This window comes from Suncus etruscus, chromosome 19 (genome assembly GCF_024139225.1).
Source record: "Suncus etruscus isolate mSunEtr1 chromosome 19, mSunEtr1.pri.cur, whole genome shotgun sequence".
Classification (NCBI taxonomy): Eukaryota; Metazoa; Chordata; class Mammalia; order Eulipotyphla; family Soricidae; genus Suncus; species Suncus etruscus.
Window position 1 is genome coordinate 8,567,421 of NC_064866.1, and position 15,218 is coordinate 8,582,638.

Consider the following 15,218-nt stretch of genomic DNA (forward strand, 5'->3'; position numbering starts at 1 on the left):
TTGAAAACTGTTTTAGACATCTGTCATGACTGAAGCACTCTGGTGACATCCAAATTGTTCTTCTTGTTTGTTATTAAAAAATACTTTTTATGTTTGCTAGTGACTCATTTTATTGCATTAGAAAGAGAAACAACAGTTGATCTGGAACAGGATTGGGGGTGGGGTGGGGAAACTGGTCCTTCATCACATATGGAGAAGCTCTGACCTTGATAGCACCCAAACCATCCTCCACCCAATTACCACCCAGCAGAAAAGAAGGAATGGGGAACATCCTCAGAACTCTGGAAGAAATTGGCCACAAATCACATGCTGGTGATTTGGTGTTGTGTATATAAACATTTTATGGGATTATTATGTTACTGACCCTACCCTGATCGGTGATTGTGCCCTACCCTATGGTGTGACCTGGCATTCTGCCCCCACCATTGGGTGGTACCTGATTCTGGGGGATAAAAACAAGGGTCTGTGGAAGGCAAGGGGCTGTTAGCTGGAACTGATGCTGAGACTTTGGACTTCAGTCTTGTCCACCGAATAAAGCTAATATTTCCACAAGCCTGACTGTCTGTGAGATGTTTACCCACCGCTTCATCTCAGAACCACCGGCTGAACAGGGTGGCAGACGCATGCTCCGAGCTGGAGGGGAAAGACCTCATCCTCCATCCCTCCATCAGTCAACCTCTTCAGGGGCTGACTTGCAACAATTTGGCAGTATTTCTCTGATTGCTTCAGGGCAGAAACTTTAATCTCTCCAATTTCCCAGGCTCTTTTCCCCATCTCCTGCCAGTACCTAACACACCCTGAACTCTAATCCTTAGTTTGAAGTTCTGGAAACTCCACTCTCAGTCCATTCTAGAATTTCTATTTCTATGAAAGCTTAAGAAGTCTAGCGGTGTGTCCTTCTCTCAGAGCATGAGGCTGGATACAGGGTAGAATATAGGGCATGCAGAGTGGGCATGAGAGGCACATAAACCTGAATATTAGGGGTTTGCAGAGTTTTATAGAAAAAAGAATGAGCATAGCCAGTCCTGTAGGACAGATGGAGAGGCCATAGTGAGAGACTGTGGAGATACCTTGGCACAGATGAGCTCAGAGAAAAATCTCTAGAATACTGGTTTCATCCTCATCTTCCATTTTTCTTTTGTTCTTTGACCTGTAGGATGCTTGAGGTCAAATGTCAAGCAAAAGCAAAGGACACTCTTAGCTTAAGTAGTTTGCCCATTTTCTGCACCCTCTTTCAGTGTGGCTTTGATTTGATTTGATTTGCTATACCATATTCACCATAGTGATCTTCAACATGTTTTGTGTTAAATGACTTTCTTTTGGGAAATAAATAGGAGTTAGACAAGCTTAGAAATAATGCAAGCTGAAGGTAATTTACTGGAAAATAGACTTGTCCCTCACCACCCTACTTAGCTTTGTCTGGATTTTCTGTTGAGTCTTCTTCAGGATCCTTCTCTCTGAGCTGGTGGTTGGGATTGTGGTGGCCTATGCTTCTTTGAGTGTGTGAAACCATGACTTGCTTGTCAAATACACTGAAATATTTCATTGTTAAGATTCTCTTATACTTTCAAGAAAACAAGATGATTCAAAGTTGAGCATAGTAGTTGAGCATAGTGACTCCTGATATGTTATAGATAGTCTCAGTAAAAATTAGAAGTTGTCCAAGTCACTTAACTCTACCCTTGCTCCCCAATGCCTCATAGCTTCTTGCAGTAACCCTAAGAGTTGAATTAGGAGTCTGAAAGGTGCTTCAGATACCAGCCATAAAAAAACACTTGAGTTTTATGACAGTATACTTCAGAGGTGGAGAAACCCTGTATCTCCTAGGCCAAGGGAATTCCCTCTATAATATCCCCAATAGTTACTGTGCCTATGCAGGGGGAAAAAGAAAAAAAAAGGCACAAAATAATCATTTTTCCATATATTTATTTATTGATTGGTCAATTTTTTTGACGTATTTATTTTGGTGTAGATATTGAAGTTGATGTCTCCAATTTTATTTTATTTTATCTTATCTTTCTCTTTCTTTTTGCACTTTGGCACATGATTTGATTTCAGAACTGAGATTATTGTGTGGTGCTTTACTTTATTGCTGTAGTGCTCACTGGATATTTAAGTTGATATTTCTGTATTGTTGTGGTGTTTTAATTACCTTTTTCACGTCCTCTCTCAAACTGAGGTTGAAAGCCTCGAGAAGGACTCCACCCATTTTCAGCGTATTTGACTTTTTATTTATTTTTTTTCTTATTTTGTACCCCATTCTATTGCTTTTCTTTCCTTCAAACAAAACCACATAACTTGATTTATCTAGTTCTGCCTCTTAAATAGAGGGGGAAACAAGGGAGGGTAACAGAACCAAATAGATATATGATCACTAATAGTAAGCTAGACAAAGAGGGGACCACCTACTCTAGCAGCGGGGGGGGGGGGGGTGATAGTGGGGGATATGGGTTGCAGAAAGGGAACTGGGATGGGGGGAGGACAAATTTGGTGATGGGTATTCCTCTGATTCAATGTTAATATGTACCTAAAATACTACTCTGAAAGATATGTAAGCCATAATGATCAAAATAAAAATTAAAAAAAAAAGAAAATACTTTAAATAAAAACCACTTGAGTTTTGACAGTAGCAAAGGACAAGAAGTTTCACACAGAAAATTCCAGAAAATTTAGAAATAACTTAGAGGGAAAGCAGCCTATTGTGCATCTATCTGTAAGTGTGTGTCTGTATGAAATAGATGTATATGTGTGAGTGTGTGTATGAATGTCTATGTGCATTTAAGTATCTGGTTATCCAGGTATTAATGGAAAAGAGACCTAATGTATATATGTGTGAATGTGTGAGTGTATATGTAACATATATACATATAGATATATATAGATATATAGATAGATAGATAGATGCTTAGAACAATGGGGCCAACTGTGAGCTCTGTTTCCTGTGAGCTCTGTTTCCTGTGTCTTAACATGCCAAGGAGTGTTGCCTGGTACAGAGTTCATGCAAATCCCTCAGTCCTTATTCTGCCTAAGACCTCTGATTATGATCTGAAGCTGGAACAAACTCTCAGCATGAAAACTCAGCAATCTTTCACCCGTATCTAAGCTGTTCTTATTCCTCTCATCTGATCGTCTCATTTGCTCTGAGAATTTGGGGAGGCATTAACATCTCATTTCTCTTAGGAGAGAACCTCAGGATTTGTGGACAAGAGGCCCGAGACTGTCGTTGAGTCTATTGGGCCAGGCATCAGGGCATGATGCTGCATAAACTCTGAGACAGTCCTGCCTGCGTGTCACACCATTTACTCAAGGCTAGAATCAGTGACACAGGTAGAGAAGCATGTGAGGAGGCAGCTCAAGGCAGAATTCTGAAGGCTGAGAAAAAAGGAGGAAAAGCAGGCCCATAGGTTAGGCGGGAGGATCAGGGCTTGGTGAGTTTGGTGATGTTTCTCAAGGAATGGCGACCTGCTGAGGTGATTCTTGTAACCTGCCCACCAGAACTTCTGCTCAGTGTGGTATGAAAACCAACACAGCAAGCTGGCTAGAAAAGGCCAATTCTATGTCATTTTTGAAGTTGAAAGTCGCCACAACAGGTTCATTCCTGTCCTCAGCCTTATCCCTGACAGGCCAGAGAAATTTGTTTGTTGCTTCAAAGTGAACAAAGAAAGCCAAGGTGAAGTTTGTTCAGACCACACATGACCAGACCTGATTCCTCTTAGTTTGCTGATCCATCCTCAGGAAGGTGACCCCCTTAACCTTTTAAGAATGTCATCCCCTAGGAGCTGGATTGATAGCACAGCTGGTAGGGTGTTTGCCTTGAAAGCGACCAACCTGGGTTCGATCCCCAACATCCTATATGGTCCCCAGAGCCTACCAGGTGTAATTTATGACTGTAGAGGCAAGAGTAAGTTCTGAGCATCACTAGATGAAAACAAACAAACAAACAAACCCCACACAAACAAAACTGCTACAAAATTCACTTAAATAGGTAGAATTATGGGACAATTTAGGCCTGACCAGTCATTTCTACCTTTCTCCATAACATATATGACAAGTTAATCTAGACTATCTGGGTCAGTAATGCCCAGAAAGTGACTTACATACATCTATTTAATTAGGACATATCCATCATTACAGAAAGTTCTTTTTCTCATACTGGATGAGAAAAAAAAACAAATTCTAATCTTCCACCACACTCAGAAATGTGACACTGGCTGTCATGCATGTACTGGAACATAGGTCAGCCCCAAATGACAGAGCTCAAGGACTGTCAGATATCTGGCTGGCTGGCTGATCTCTCTGGTTGGGGTTAGTCAATTTATTGGCAAAAGGGAACAAGTTAGCAAATATCATTTCTATCAGTAGTAAGTGACACTGTTGGCTTATTAAAAGATTTTTAGTTCTTTTGTGTTTCACTGTCCATACATTGTGGGGTATCAGTTATAGTTGATATCAGTTATGGTTAGTCATTGTAGGCAGAAAAATGGCTAGAACATGTGCTTCTTATCTTAGAAATAGAATTCTATGTGGCCAAGTTGTTATCCCGGAGAAACTTCTTAAATGACCAAGATAGCCTTGGGTTCCCTACATTTTTCTTGGTCAAGAAAAAGAAATTTCAGGGGCCAAAGAGATAGCGCAAGTGGTAGGGCATTTGCTTTGCACACACTAACCTAGGATGACCGCGGTTCAATTCCATCGTGCCCCAGATGGTCCCCCAAGCCAGGAGCGATTTCTGAGCACATAGCCAGGAGTAACCCCTGAGCGTCAAGAGGTGTGGCCCAAAAGTCAAAAAAAATTTTTTCAAACATTAAAAGATCTCAAATTGGGCTTCACTCTCTGCTTTTCAATGTTCTACACTTTTTCTCTGGGTCTCTGAGGCCCTGAAAATCATTAGACTCATTTGGACAAAGAAAAAAATTCCCCATAGGGAACCCAGGGTGGCAGGGATAAACACACGCAGAGTGGCTGCTGACAGGATTTGGCTGCAGAGGCAAAAGCCCTAAGATTCAAAGCTTTGAAGAGAGTCTCCGGGCAGTAATAACAAATGCCTTTGATTGGATTATGCCCCACACCACAGATTTTCTAACTGACTTTTGAGGGTGGCAGCACTTCTGAGATCCAAGGATTTGCCAAGGGTGATTTTTTTTCAGGACTGACATGTGTGAGTGTGTGTGTGTGTGTGTGTGTGTGTGTGTGTGTGTGTGAGAGAGAGAGAGAGAGAGAGAGAGAGAGAGAGAGAGAGAGAGAGATGCAGAAATCAAACCCTTTGAAATAAACTGTGTGTGTGGAAGAGAGAACAATTTAATTTCCTAATTTTTAAGCTTGTTATACTTTGTGCTTGTTCATATTATAGGTACCAATTTTGCACCAAAAGTCACTTTGAATGCTACTCATCTATTAGCAAAAGCCACATAGACAGATGTGGCAGAGTTTGAAGGAAAAAAAAGAGTCCTGAGAGAAAAACACTTTAGTTTATCTTTCAGACAACTATTTGAAGGATAAGTTGTTATAAAACAGAATCTCCTGTACAAAGAATGGGCCTTTGTCCCCATTGTCTATTCTCAAAGTAAGCATTGCTTGAGGATATAACTGTGTGCTTAAAAAACCCACTCTATTACAGGAGGAGGGAGAGATCAAAGAGAACCAAGAAAAACTTTGGATGTTACTACTTACAAATTTCCAGGTAAGACAGATACATGCCAATATCAACGGGGGCATACAGGGTCAAGAAATCATTTCTACTCTTCCTCTTCTTCTTTTTCCTTTTCTTCTTCCTCTTCCTCTTCTTTTTCTTCATCTTCTTCTTCATCTTCTTTGTCCTCTTCATTGTCTTCTTCATCATCTTCTTTATTATCCTCCTTCTTCTTCATCTTCTTTTTCATCTTTGTCTTCTTTTCCATCTTTCCTTCTTCTTCTTTGTCTTCTTTATATTCTTCTTGTTATTTTTTCTATTTTTTTCTTCTCCATCTTTTCTTCATCTTTTCATTGTCTTCATCTTTTCTTTGTCATCTTTTTCATCTTATTCATTATCTTCTCCTTTCCCAGATTCATTTTCTTTTTCTCTTCTATCACTTTTTTATCTTCTTTGTCTTCGTCTTCTTCATCTCATTTTTATCAGCTTCTTCTTTGTCTTCATCTTGTCTTCATCATCTTTTTTTTGACTTCTTCATCTTTATTTTCTTTGTCGTTTCTTCTTCATCTTCTTTGTTGTTGTTGTTTTTTATTTTTTGGTTTTTCAGGCCACACTCATTTGATGCTCAGGGGTTACTCCTGGCTAAGCACTCAGAAATTGCCCCTGGCTTGGGGGGACCATATGGGATGCCGGGGGATCGAACCGCAGTCCTTCTTTGGCTAGCGCTTGCAAGGCAGACACCTTACCTCTAGTGCCACCTCGCAGGCCCCTTTTTTGTTGTTTTTATCTTTATCCTTTTCTGTCTTCTTTGTCTTATCTTTCTTCTTTCCCTCCTCCTGTACCTCCTTCTCTTCCTTTCTCCCTCCTCATGAACATGTAGAAGTGACCAGGGCTTAGTCCTGGCCCTGAGTTCAAGGAACTCTAATTTTTGATGCCAGATATCAAACCTAAGTTGGATTCAGGCAAGGAAAACACCTTAAGTTTTATTCTATGATTCAGTTCCTGTTGCTTGTTCTTAGGCAGGGAGGCAAAGTAGAGCAGAATTAAAGAGCAGGCATCTGTTATTTATCATTATTATCGAGCTAGTAGCATTATATCAAGTGATTGCATTCTTTGCGTTCTGGTAAAGAGATAAATGCTTTCTCACAACTACCAGGATATCTGTATGATTTTCAGAAAACTTGCAACTTCTTTTCAAATGACAATTTTAATCTCCATAATAGCAGCTAGGTTAAGGATGCCAGCCAGTGTTGGCATGTGAAAAGACTTTGTGAAGTACAGGTGGGCATCTGTGACTTGGAGACTGTTACTAGCTTTCCCCAAAGAGCTAAGGGAAGATCTAGAAATCATTTCAGGGAATATTACATTCCCTGTCTTTAGGATTGGCTTCTTCCTCAGGGAAACTGGGCTTCTGCCAGATGACCCATGAGAGTAACCTGCACTTTCTGAACTTTTCTGTCAAGTTTGAGAGGGAATAGGCCTGGCAGGCAGCCCAGAGATCCAGAATCATGGGAATGTGTCTCACCATTTGCTGGGACAGTGCCCAGCCGCTGGATGTGAGCCTCAGGGTCTTTGAAGAACCCAAGGTTGCTCTAGGCATATTCTCCAGGCCCATTAATCCTGACAACAACTTGCAAACTGCAAAGGAATTGCCTTTTGCCAGATCATAAGTATCTGAAACCTGGCATGAACAAACTGAGTTTGTTTATTTTTTCTGTGTATAGTTGGCACCCAAATATAGCTAAAGTGAAAAGAAAAAAATTAATCAAAATAGAGAATTTGGGGTTTAATTTACTTTACTGTTTAAAATTACGTCAGTGGTTCTATCCCTTCCATTATGCAAAAATGTCGACTTGGAGCAGGCATGCCTCTCCAATTGCCATCCCATCCTTCACATCATCTTTCCACAGGGACATAATCAACAGGATTCCTGGCCATGAGATGCTCTAGTGGGGGGTTCAGATTGGAAAAGGCATATGTATGCAGGTCTGGCTTTTCTCAGGGGAGCTTGTAGTGCTGGGGATTGAACCTGGGCCTCCTGTATGCAAAGAGAATGCTCAACCTATATGTCATCTTTCCTCTCTAGTTGTTTTTTTTTTTCTCGTTTTTGGGTCACACCCAGCAGCGCTCAGGGGTTCCTCCTGGCTCTACGTCCCTGGCCGGCTCGGGCACCATATGGGATGCCAGGATTTGAACCACCATCCTTCTGCATGCAAGGCAAACACCCTACCTCCATACTATCTCTCCGGCCCCTCCTCTCTAGTTTTCTATATTTTAAAAGGAACTTCCTGGAGCTAGAATAGAGCAGCAGACAGGGTACTTCCCTTGCATATGGCAGACCTGGATTTGATCCCTGGCACCACATATGGTTCCCTAAGGCTACTATGAGTGATTCCTGAGTGCAGAGCCTGGTGTAAGCCTGAGCACCTCATGTGTGACCCCAATTCCCATAAAAGAGTTTATCATCTGACCTTCAGACTTATCTGTCCCCCATTCCCTCCAATACTCTCACAGAGGGACCTAGTAGGTGGTATTGGTGTTTTATTCCCTTCCTCATTTCTCACTTTTTAGATAGATTCCTTTGACCTGTGGCTTCTATTTGATGAGCATCTCCACTTCTCACTTATTTCTCCTTCCTTATCACCACCCTGTTTGCTCAGGATTGCAAACCTTCCTAGCAGTCTCTGCCTTACATCTTTATTTTGTAAGTAATTACTGAGCACCTATTCTGTATCAAGTAATAATGTAAATACTAGAGATTAAATAATATTCCTGGCCTTTCCATGTAATGAGAGGAAACACAAGCACAGTAAAAGGAAGCAAAAAAATAAAATAAATAAAAAAATTAAAAAGCAGGGGATGAAGTGGTGGTGTGGAGCAGTAAGGAGTCTGCTTTGCAGGTGGTAGCCTGGAATGGACTGTGGTTTGATCCACCCGGCATCCCATATGGTTCCCCAAGCCAGGAGCAATTTCTGAGTGCATAGCCAGGAGTAACCCGTGTGAGAGTCACCAGGTGTGGCCCCAAAACAAGCAAAAAAAATCAACACATAAATAACTGGAGCACAGAAACACTGATGTTTGTGCTTATGTCTCCCACCCACCAACTCATGGAACTTTCAACCACGCAATTTAACTATTAGCTAATATTGGTTCTTTATCCAATATCACATTTTTGTAAAAATAATACTTGTGTGTGACTATTCTCTGTTGAATATTAATCCCTGTCAGATTCCTTCTGGACAGATAAGACTCTTGGTGTTTTGGCTCAATAAACCAAGAGAAGTTTTGTCTCTTCTGAACCCAAATCACCAAATAGTGCCCTGTCTACTTTTTCTGGTTTCTGAATGCACCATGATTTTCTATTATTCTTGATTTTGCTGGTGCTGTTTCTTCTGGTTGAACTGTCCTAATAATGAGAATGTATGAGGGAAATGGAGAGCCTGTTTAGAATACAGGTGGGGGTCGGGTGGGGAGGAGGGAGACTTGGGACATTGGTGATGGGAATGTTGCACTGGTGATGGGTGGTGTTCTTTATATGACTGAAACCCAAACACAATCATGTATGTAATCAAGGTGTTTAAATAAAAATAAATAAATATGAAAAAGTAAAAAAAAAAAAAAAGAAGGGTCTGGCAAATTTTTATTCCTTGTTCACACCCCATCTTCTATTGATCTAATTTTTTTCTTTCTGATTGTTGGCAGCTCCTGAATAATTTTTTGTTTTTAGTTTCAGGTGCTGATTCAAGCACACTCTATCCTATTAGGGCTAATTTAATTCTCATAGATATGTGATAATATTATTATTTTATTTCTATTTCTAAAAGGAATGAAGGTCCAGAGCCCATAAACTGTTTGTAGTCCCTCAGTTCCAATGTCATTTTCTCTGTGAAAACTTGCCAACATGTATAAGCAGAGTTAGTTGTCTTTTACACTGTGTTCTCATAACATTTTATATCCAGTGCTATTCGTGTTACCACATTATGTTCTATTTACACACACCTTTCCTAGGTCATAGATAATATCTCCAGGACCTGGCACAGCCCTCTGCTCAGATAGGCATGTGGCAAATGTTGCTGAGTGAAATCATGAAAAACCTCCAATCAAATACTTCATACCCTTGTGGTTTCCCCTATCACCTTGTCCTCTCTAATTTCAATGATTTCCCAAAAGCACAGTTTTTATTTTGAAGGATTTCTGTAGCCAAGACAACCCTACCTGAAAGTGAGGAAGAAAGACTCAAAGAAGTGTGAATTCGGGAGAGGAATGGAGCTCCTTAGGAATACTTTTCTATCTAACTATCTTTCTAGAAACTTACTGCTTAGATCAACAATGCTTTCCTTTCAGACTTGAATTTTCTTAGAGATTCAAATCAATTTTAAATAGCTGTCTTCATGAGAGGCTAGTAGGAATGCCCCTTTTTACTGGAATGCTGGTGGGACTAAAAAGCTTGATATGGAACTAGGGAAGCCAGAAAATGAAAAGACTACTTGTCCCCACATGGGGCAAAGTGTAGAGATTATATGAGGGGATAGGGAAATGTGGCAAAAGAGTCACTTAAGAGAATTAGGAAACTGAGACAGCTTCCAACCTTCCTCCTGCTTTTCATTCTTTCATGAGGAGAGCCTCTACTTAGCACAATCTTTATTAGGGACTTTAGAGCAGGAAAAAATGAGCTGGACATAGCGAACTTTCTCATGACTGAATTCACAACATGGCTGTATCCCCCTTTTAATAGTAGTTTAAATGCATAGCCAGAAAGAATATTGTATATTAACATAGTAAGGTGCAGAAGAAATGATTTAGAGTCTTCATGATGGATTTGAGTCTACTCCAAAGGGATGTTGCACAATAGTTTTGGAAAGACTTTGTCCTTGCTTTATCTGCTGTAGTGCTTGTATTATGGCGGCTCTGGTCTTGAGTTCTTCCTAAAACCACCACTCATGCCAATAAACAAAACACTGAGAAGTGATTTTTTGGTTTAAGATGGTACCATAACCTTATGCACATATATAACTAGAGGCATCCATTATTTACTATGAAACTTTCTATCTTCATAGTTAATGTAAGTCAGAAAACTCCTTTCATGCTTTTAGTCTTAGAACTAATTTATATAACACATGTACCCTTCTAAATATAAAATGCAGCACAACTAGAAATGTCCTGATAGCTGAACATTTAGATTGTTTGTATAATTTTTAATGTGTTTTTGGGCCACAACTGTTGATGCTCAGGTTACTCCTGGCTCTGTACTCAGAAATCACTTCTGATAGGACTCGGGGACCAGGGATTGAACATGGGTTGGGCATATGCAAGGCAAGCACATTACCTGTCATATTATCAATCTAGCCACTATTTGAATAGTTTAATAAATCAGGACTTTTGTAACTGTAATTATAAAACTTTCTGACTATATAATAAACATTTTTAGTGAATAGAAAATAACATACAGTAATTATTCCCCCAATCCATTACTTCAATTTAGCTTTAGTTAACATTTGCCATGTTTGTAATTATTGTTGCTATTGTCTTTAAAAATGAATTTCAGGGGCCAGAGAGATAGCATAGAGAAAAGGCATTTGCCTGGTCCCCTGTGCCTGCCAGGAGTGGTTTTTGAGCACAGATGCAGGAGTAATCCCTGAAGGTTGTCGGATGTGACTCTACCCCCCCCCCCCAAAAAAAACAAGCAAAAAAAACCCAAAAATGAAATTCAGAGACCATGACATTTCATGATTAAGTGTCTCTGTTTGTATCTGTAAACAAAGTTTTTTTTAATTATCAATGTCAGAATCACTCATAATAAAACTAATATTACGTAGGCTGGGAGACAAGAGGAAAACTAAGCACATACATGGAAGGCAGTGGACACTGGTGAAGGGAATGGTGTTGGAGCATTTTATACCTCATTTTGTTCTTGTTTTCCTCTCTCTATTTTCTTGTGGTCTTTTCCCCCCTATTAGCCATGTCTTGCAAGTCTGTTTCAGATTCATTTCTTCCAGTTGTCAAAAAAAATGATAAATTAAGATTAAGGCCATTATTTTATCACCACCAAAATGTTTTCTGAGTTTAAGTATATTGATGATGGTTAGGGTGATCTTGTACATTGATAGGAGTTTTCCCAAGTATCTGTTTTTCATCATGTTACCTTCCTAGTATAATAAATTGATGCATAAACAGTTGGTTGTGAACTTCCTGGTATAGATAGTTACTATGTTATTTGTGAAGGTTATGGAACATCACACAGCCAGGAAGGGAAAGAAGATGTGTCCTCTGGATAATGTACTCTTAGCTTTGTATGGTTATATGGCTTTTTGGCAATTTTCAATCAACTAGATGGTAACTCAATGAGTGGCCACTAAATGCAGTGGCTAGATGAGTGGCCACTAGATACAGGGCTCAAATGGTACTGGGGATTGAATTACAAGACATGTGCCTTAACCTCAGTATTATATCTCAGGATACAGTTTATAGTCTTTAAAAAATGTAAAAAGAAAAGCATGTATGTGTATTTTTGAAAATTTAAGTTTATAGTTATAATTCAAATTTAAATGATATAAAATCCTTTTTTATAATATCTTTATTTAAACATCTTGATTGCAAATGTAGTTAGGTTTCTGTCATGTAAATAACACCCCTCTTTAGAAATGGTATAAAATTCTTTCCTAAAATTTATTTGTTTGATTTATACATTTAGTGTGTTTATTATTACCTATTTTGTGATTTAAGTATTACCTTGAAAGAGGCCTAGGAAGCAAAATGAACTTGAAAACCACAATGCTAATATCACTTTCATCAATAAGGCACTTAAGTAAGAAAAAGTTTAAGCCTGCTATAGTGTTTTGTATTGCTATTATTATTTTATTGTGATATCATTTTGTTTTGGGGAGCCTCCTCTCTTGGTGCCCAGGTCTTACTTTGTGTTCAAGGCTAACACCAGCAGGGTTCTGGGGTCCATCCAAAGAAGACCACAAATAATAACTTCATGTCTATATTATTTTATGTTTGTTCTTGTATCTTTGGGGTAGATTTCTAAATCTAGGGTAGGGAATTCAAAGATCAGTTCCTCTGTCATTTTGATGCTGTCAATTTCTCTTCACAAAGATGAGACTGCTGCATTCCTAAGAGCAAGGAAGCCATGCTAGTCCCCCATACCTCATCCTCAAAATATGTTATCCAACCTTAAGATTTCTGCCATGAACAAGAATGGAATAATCATCTACTATTATTTTCTATTTCTTTAATTATAAGTGTGCTTGAGCAACTTTAATATGTATAGAAGCCATTTTAATTTATTTTATGATCCTCCCTGACAATGTATTTGGTTCATTTCCTCTTGAATAGTTGGTTCTTTTCTTCTTACAATATCAAGGATCTCTAATTTTCCTTGTAATGACTTGTTTTTCCTTTTGCTGTTTCTGATTTTATTAGTACATCTTATTTATTCTGGATTTAAGTCATACTTAGAAATTTTTTCCTCATTCTCGTGCTATAAAAATCGGTGTATCATTTATTTCTTCACCAGTTTTAGTTCAAAAGTTTAACTACTCTCCTATCACGTTGGAAGACTCTCATTATTATATATATTGTGCTTATAAACATCTTGGAGCATAAAGCTTTTCTTTACCCCTAATTTTTTTATTATGTTCTTAAGATACAGATCTGTAACAGAAATCCCAGGCCAAAGAACACAACATAGTTAAAAGATATTGACATCTAATGGCAAGTGAACAAAGCAGAAATAACTGACAATCAATTTGCAACCGTAATTGCAGACAAATATTCAATCTGCCTGTCAGTTTCCCTAATTGGGCTCCTCTGCTCTAATTATAGTGAATTCCCTGGAGTGCGCCAAGCATAGTTCTTACACCTTGCCAGTTACTTGGATATAAATTGACTCCCATTTACAATATCCCTTTCTGACTTGCCTTTCTTATTTTCTTTTTTTTTTATTATTAATTTTTTTTTTTTTTTGGTTTTGGGCCACACCCGGCATTGCTCAGGGGTTACTCCTGGCTGTCTGCTCAGAAATAGCTCCTGGCAGACACGGGGGACCATATGGGACACAGGGATTCGAACCAACCACCTTTGGTCCTGGATCGGCTGCTTGCAAGGCAAACGCCGCTGTGCTATCTCTCCGGGCCCGCCTTTCTTATTTTCATACTACTCAACTCTTGTGTCAAAGTCCCAGTCCTAATCTAGAAAGATGGGTGACTGTCTTTTGCTGTGCAAACTATATCCTCTCTGGTCACATTTCTCCCTATTTCTCCCCTTAATCATCTGATAGCTTCAAGGCTGTTTGTTCTCTATAGAGATGAGGAGATAGTCTATCTTAATGTCTCTGCTTGTGCTGCATATAGGTTATAGATTTAATGGTGCCGACCTGGTTTTTATTTCTTCTCAATTGTTCCTCTTTATGGTGTATTTTGTTCATATACGGAGCTATGAACTCATCACAACCTTCCCCATCTAAGACTTCCAGGCTCCCTACAGATAAATTTTTACACTGGAAGTTGGGTCAAGACAGAAAGCATGGCTTCCTCATGTAATCTGATTCAAGACTAACTCAGATCTTCCTATATGTCTATTATTGGTTTGGTGACTATAGATTATTCAGGGTAAATTTAGCAATTGAAACAGAGTTCTTAAGTGCCTACCATACCTACAAGCACTAAAAATTAGGTAATAAGGACTAATAATACCTGCCGCATGGAATTCACATTCCAATAGTGGACCAGACAATTATCAAATATATTTACATATATTGACTTATAAGTATATATAATATGCATTCTATTGCAGCAGAGAGTTACAATTCAAGTAAAGAAAAATAAGCAAGGGTGAGTGGTAAGGAGTGATGGCATGTAATGCTGTTGTAGATAAGGTTAAGGCAGGCATCCAGAGGGTGACTAGAAATACAGAGAGACACAGATCTATAGCCTACCAGCATTGGCAATGTGTGTAGTCTTGTGAAGTGAGTAAAAGCTAGCTTCCTTGAAGAGAAGCAGAGACACAGAATGAGCAAAATAAGGAAAGAAGGGGGACTGAAGATAGGATAAAAGTGAAAAAAAGTATTGTTCTGTAATTGTAGATTTTGTTTCAAGTGTAATTGGATATCTCTGATGGACTGGGGCAGCAGCATCAAGCTTTGCTTTGAAACAAGATTGATCTGGTTATTCTGTAGTCAGTTGAAGAGGGGCAAAAGTTGAATCAAAGAAACCAGCTTATTTTCATATACGTGTACCAGGGTTTTTTTTTAATTATTTTGTATAATTTATAAAAAACTCTTATGGGACATTGGTGATGGGATTGTTGCACTGGTGAAGGGGGGTGTTCTTTACATGACTGAAACCCAATCACAATCGTGTTTGTAATCCAGGTGTTTAAATAAAGATATTTAAAAAATCTTATGCCATCCTTTAATATTTAGAATGATTGGAAGTGAAAATGCTCTGACATCTTTCCCAACTGGTTGATACTTTCCCCCAAACCAGGAAGATGCTGGACCTATGGGGTTAGAGGTGAGAAAAATAGGCACAATTGTGATGCTTTCAATCTGCTATTTCCAGAAAGAAGCTGGGGGATATTTTCTTTC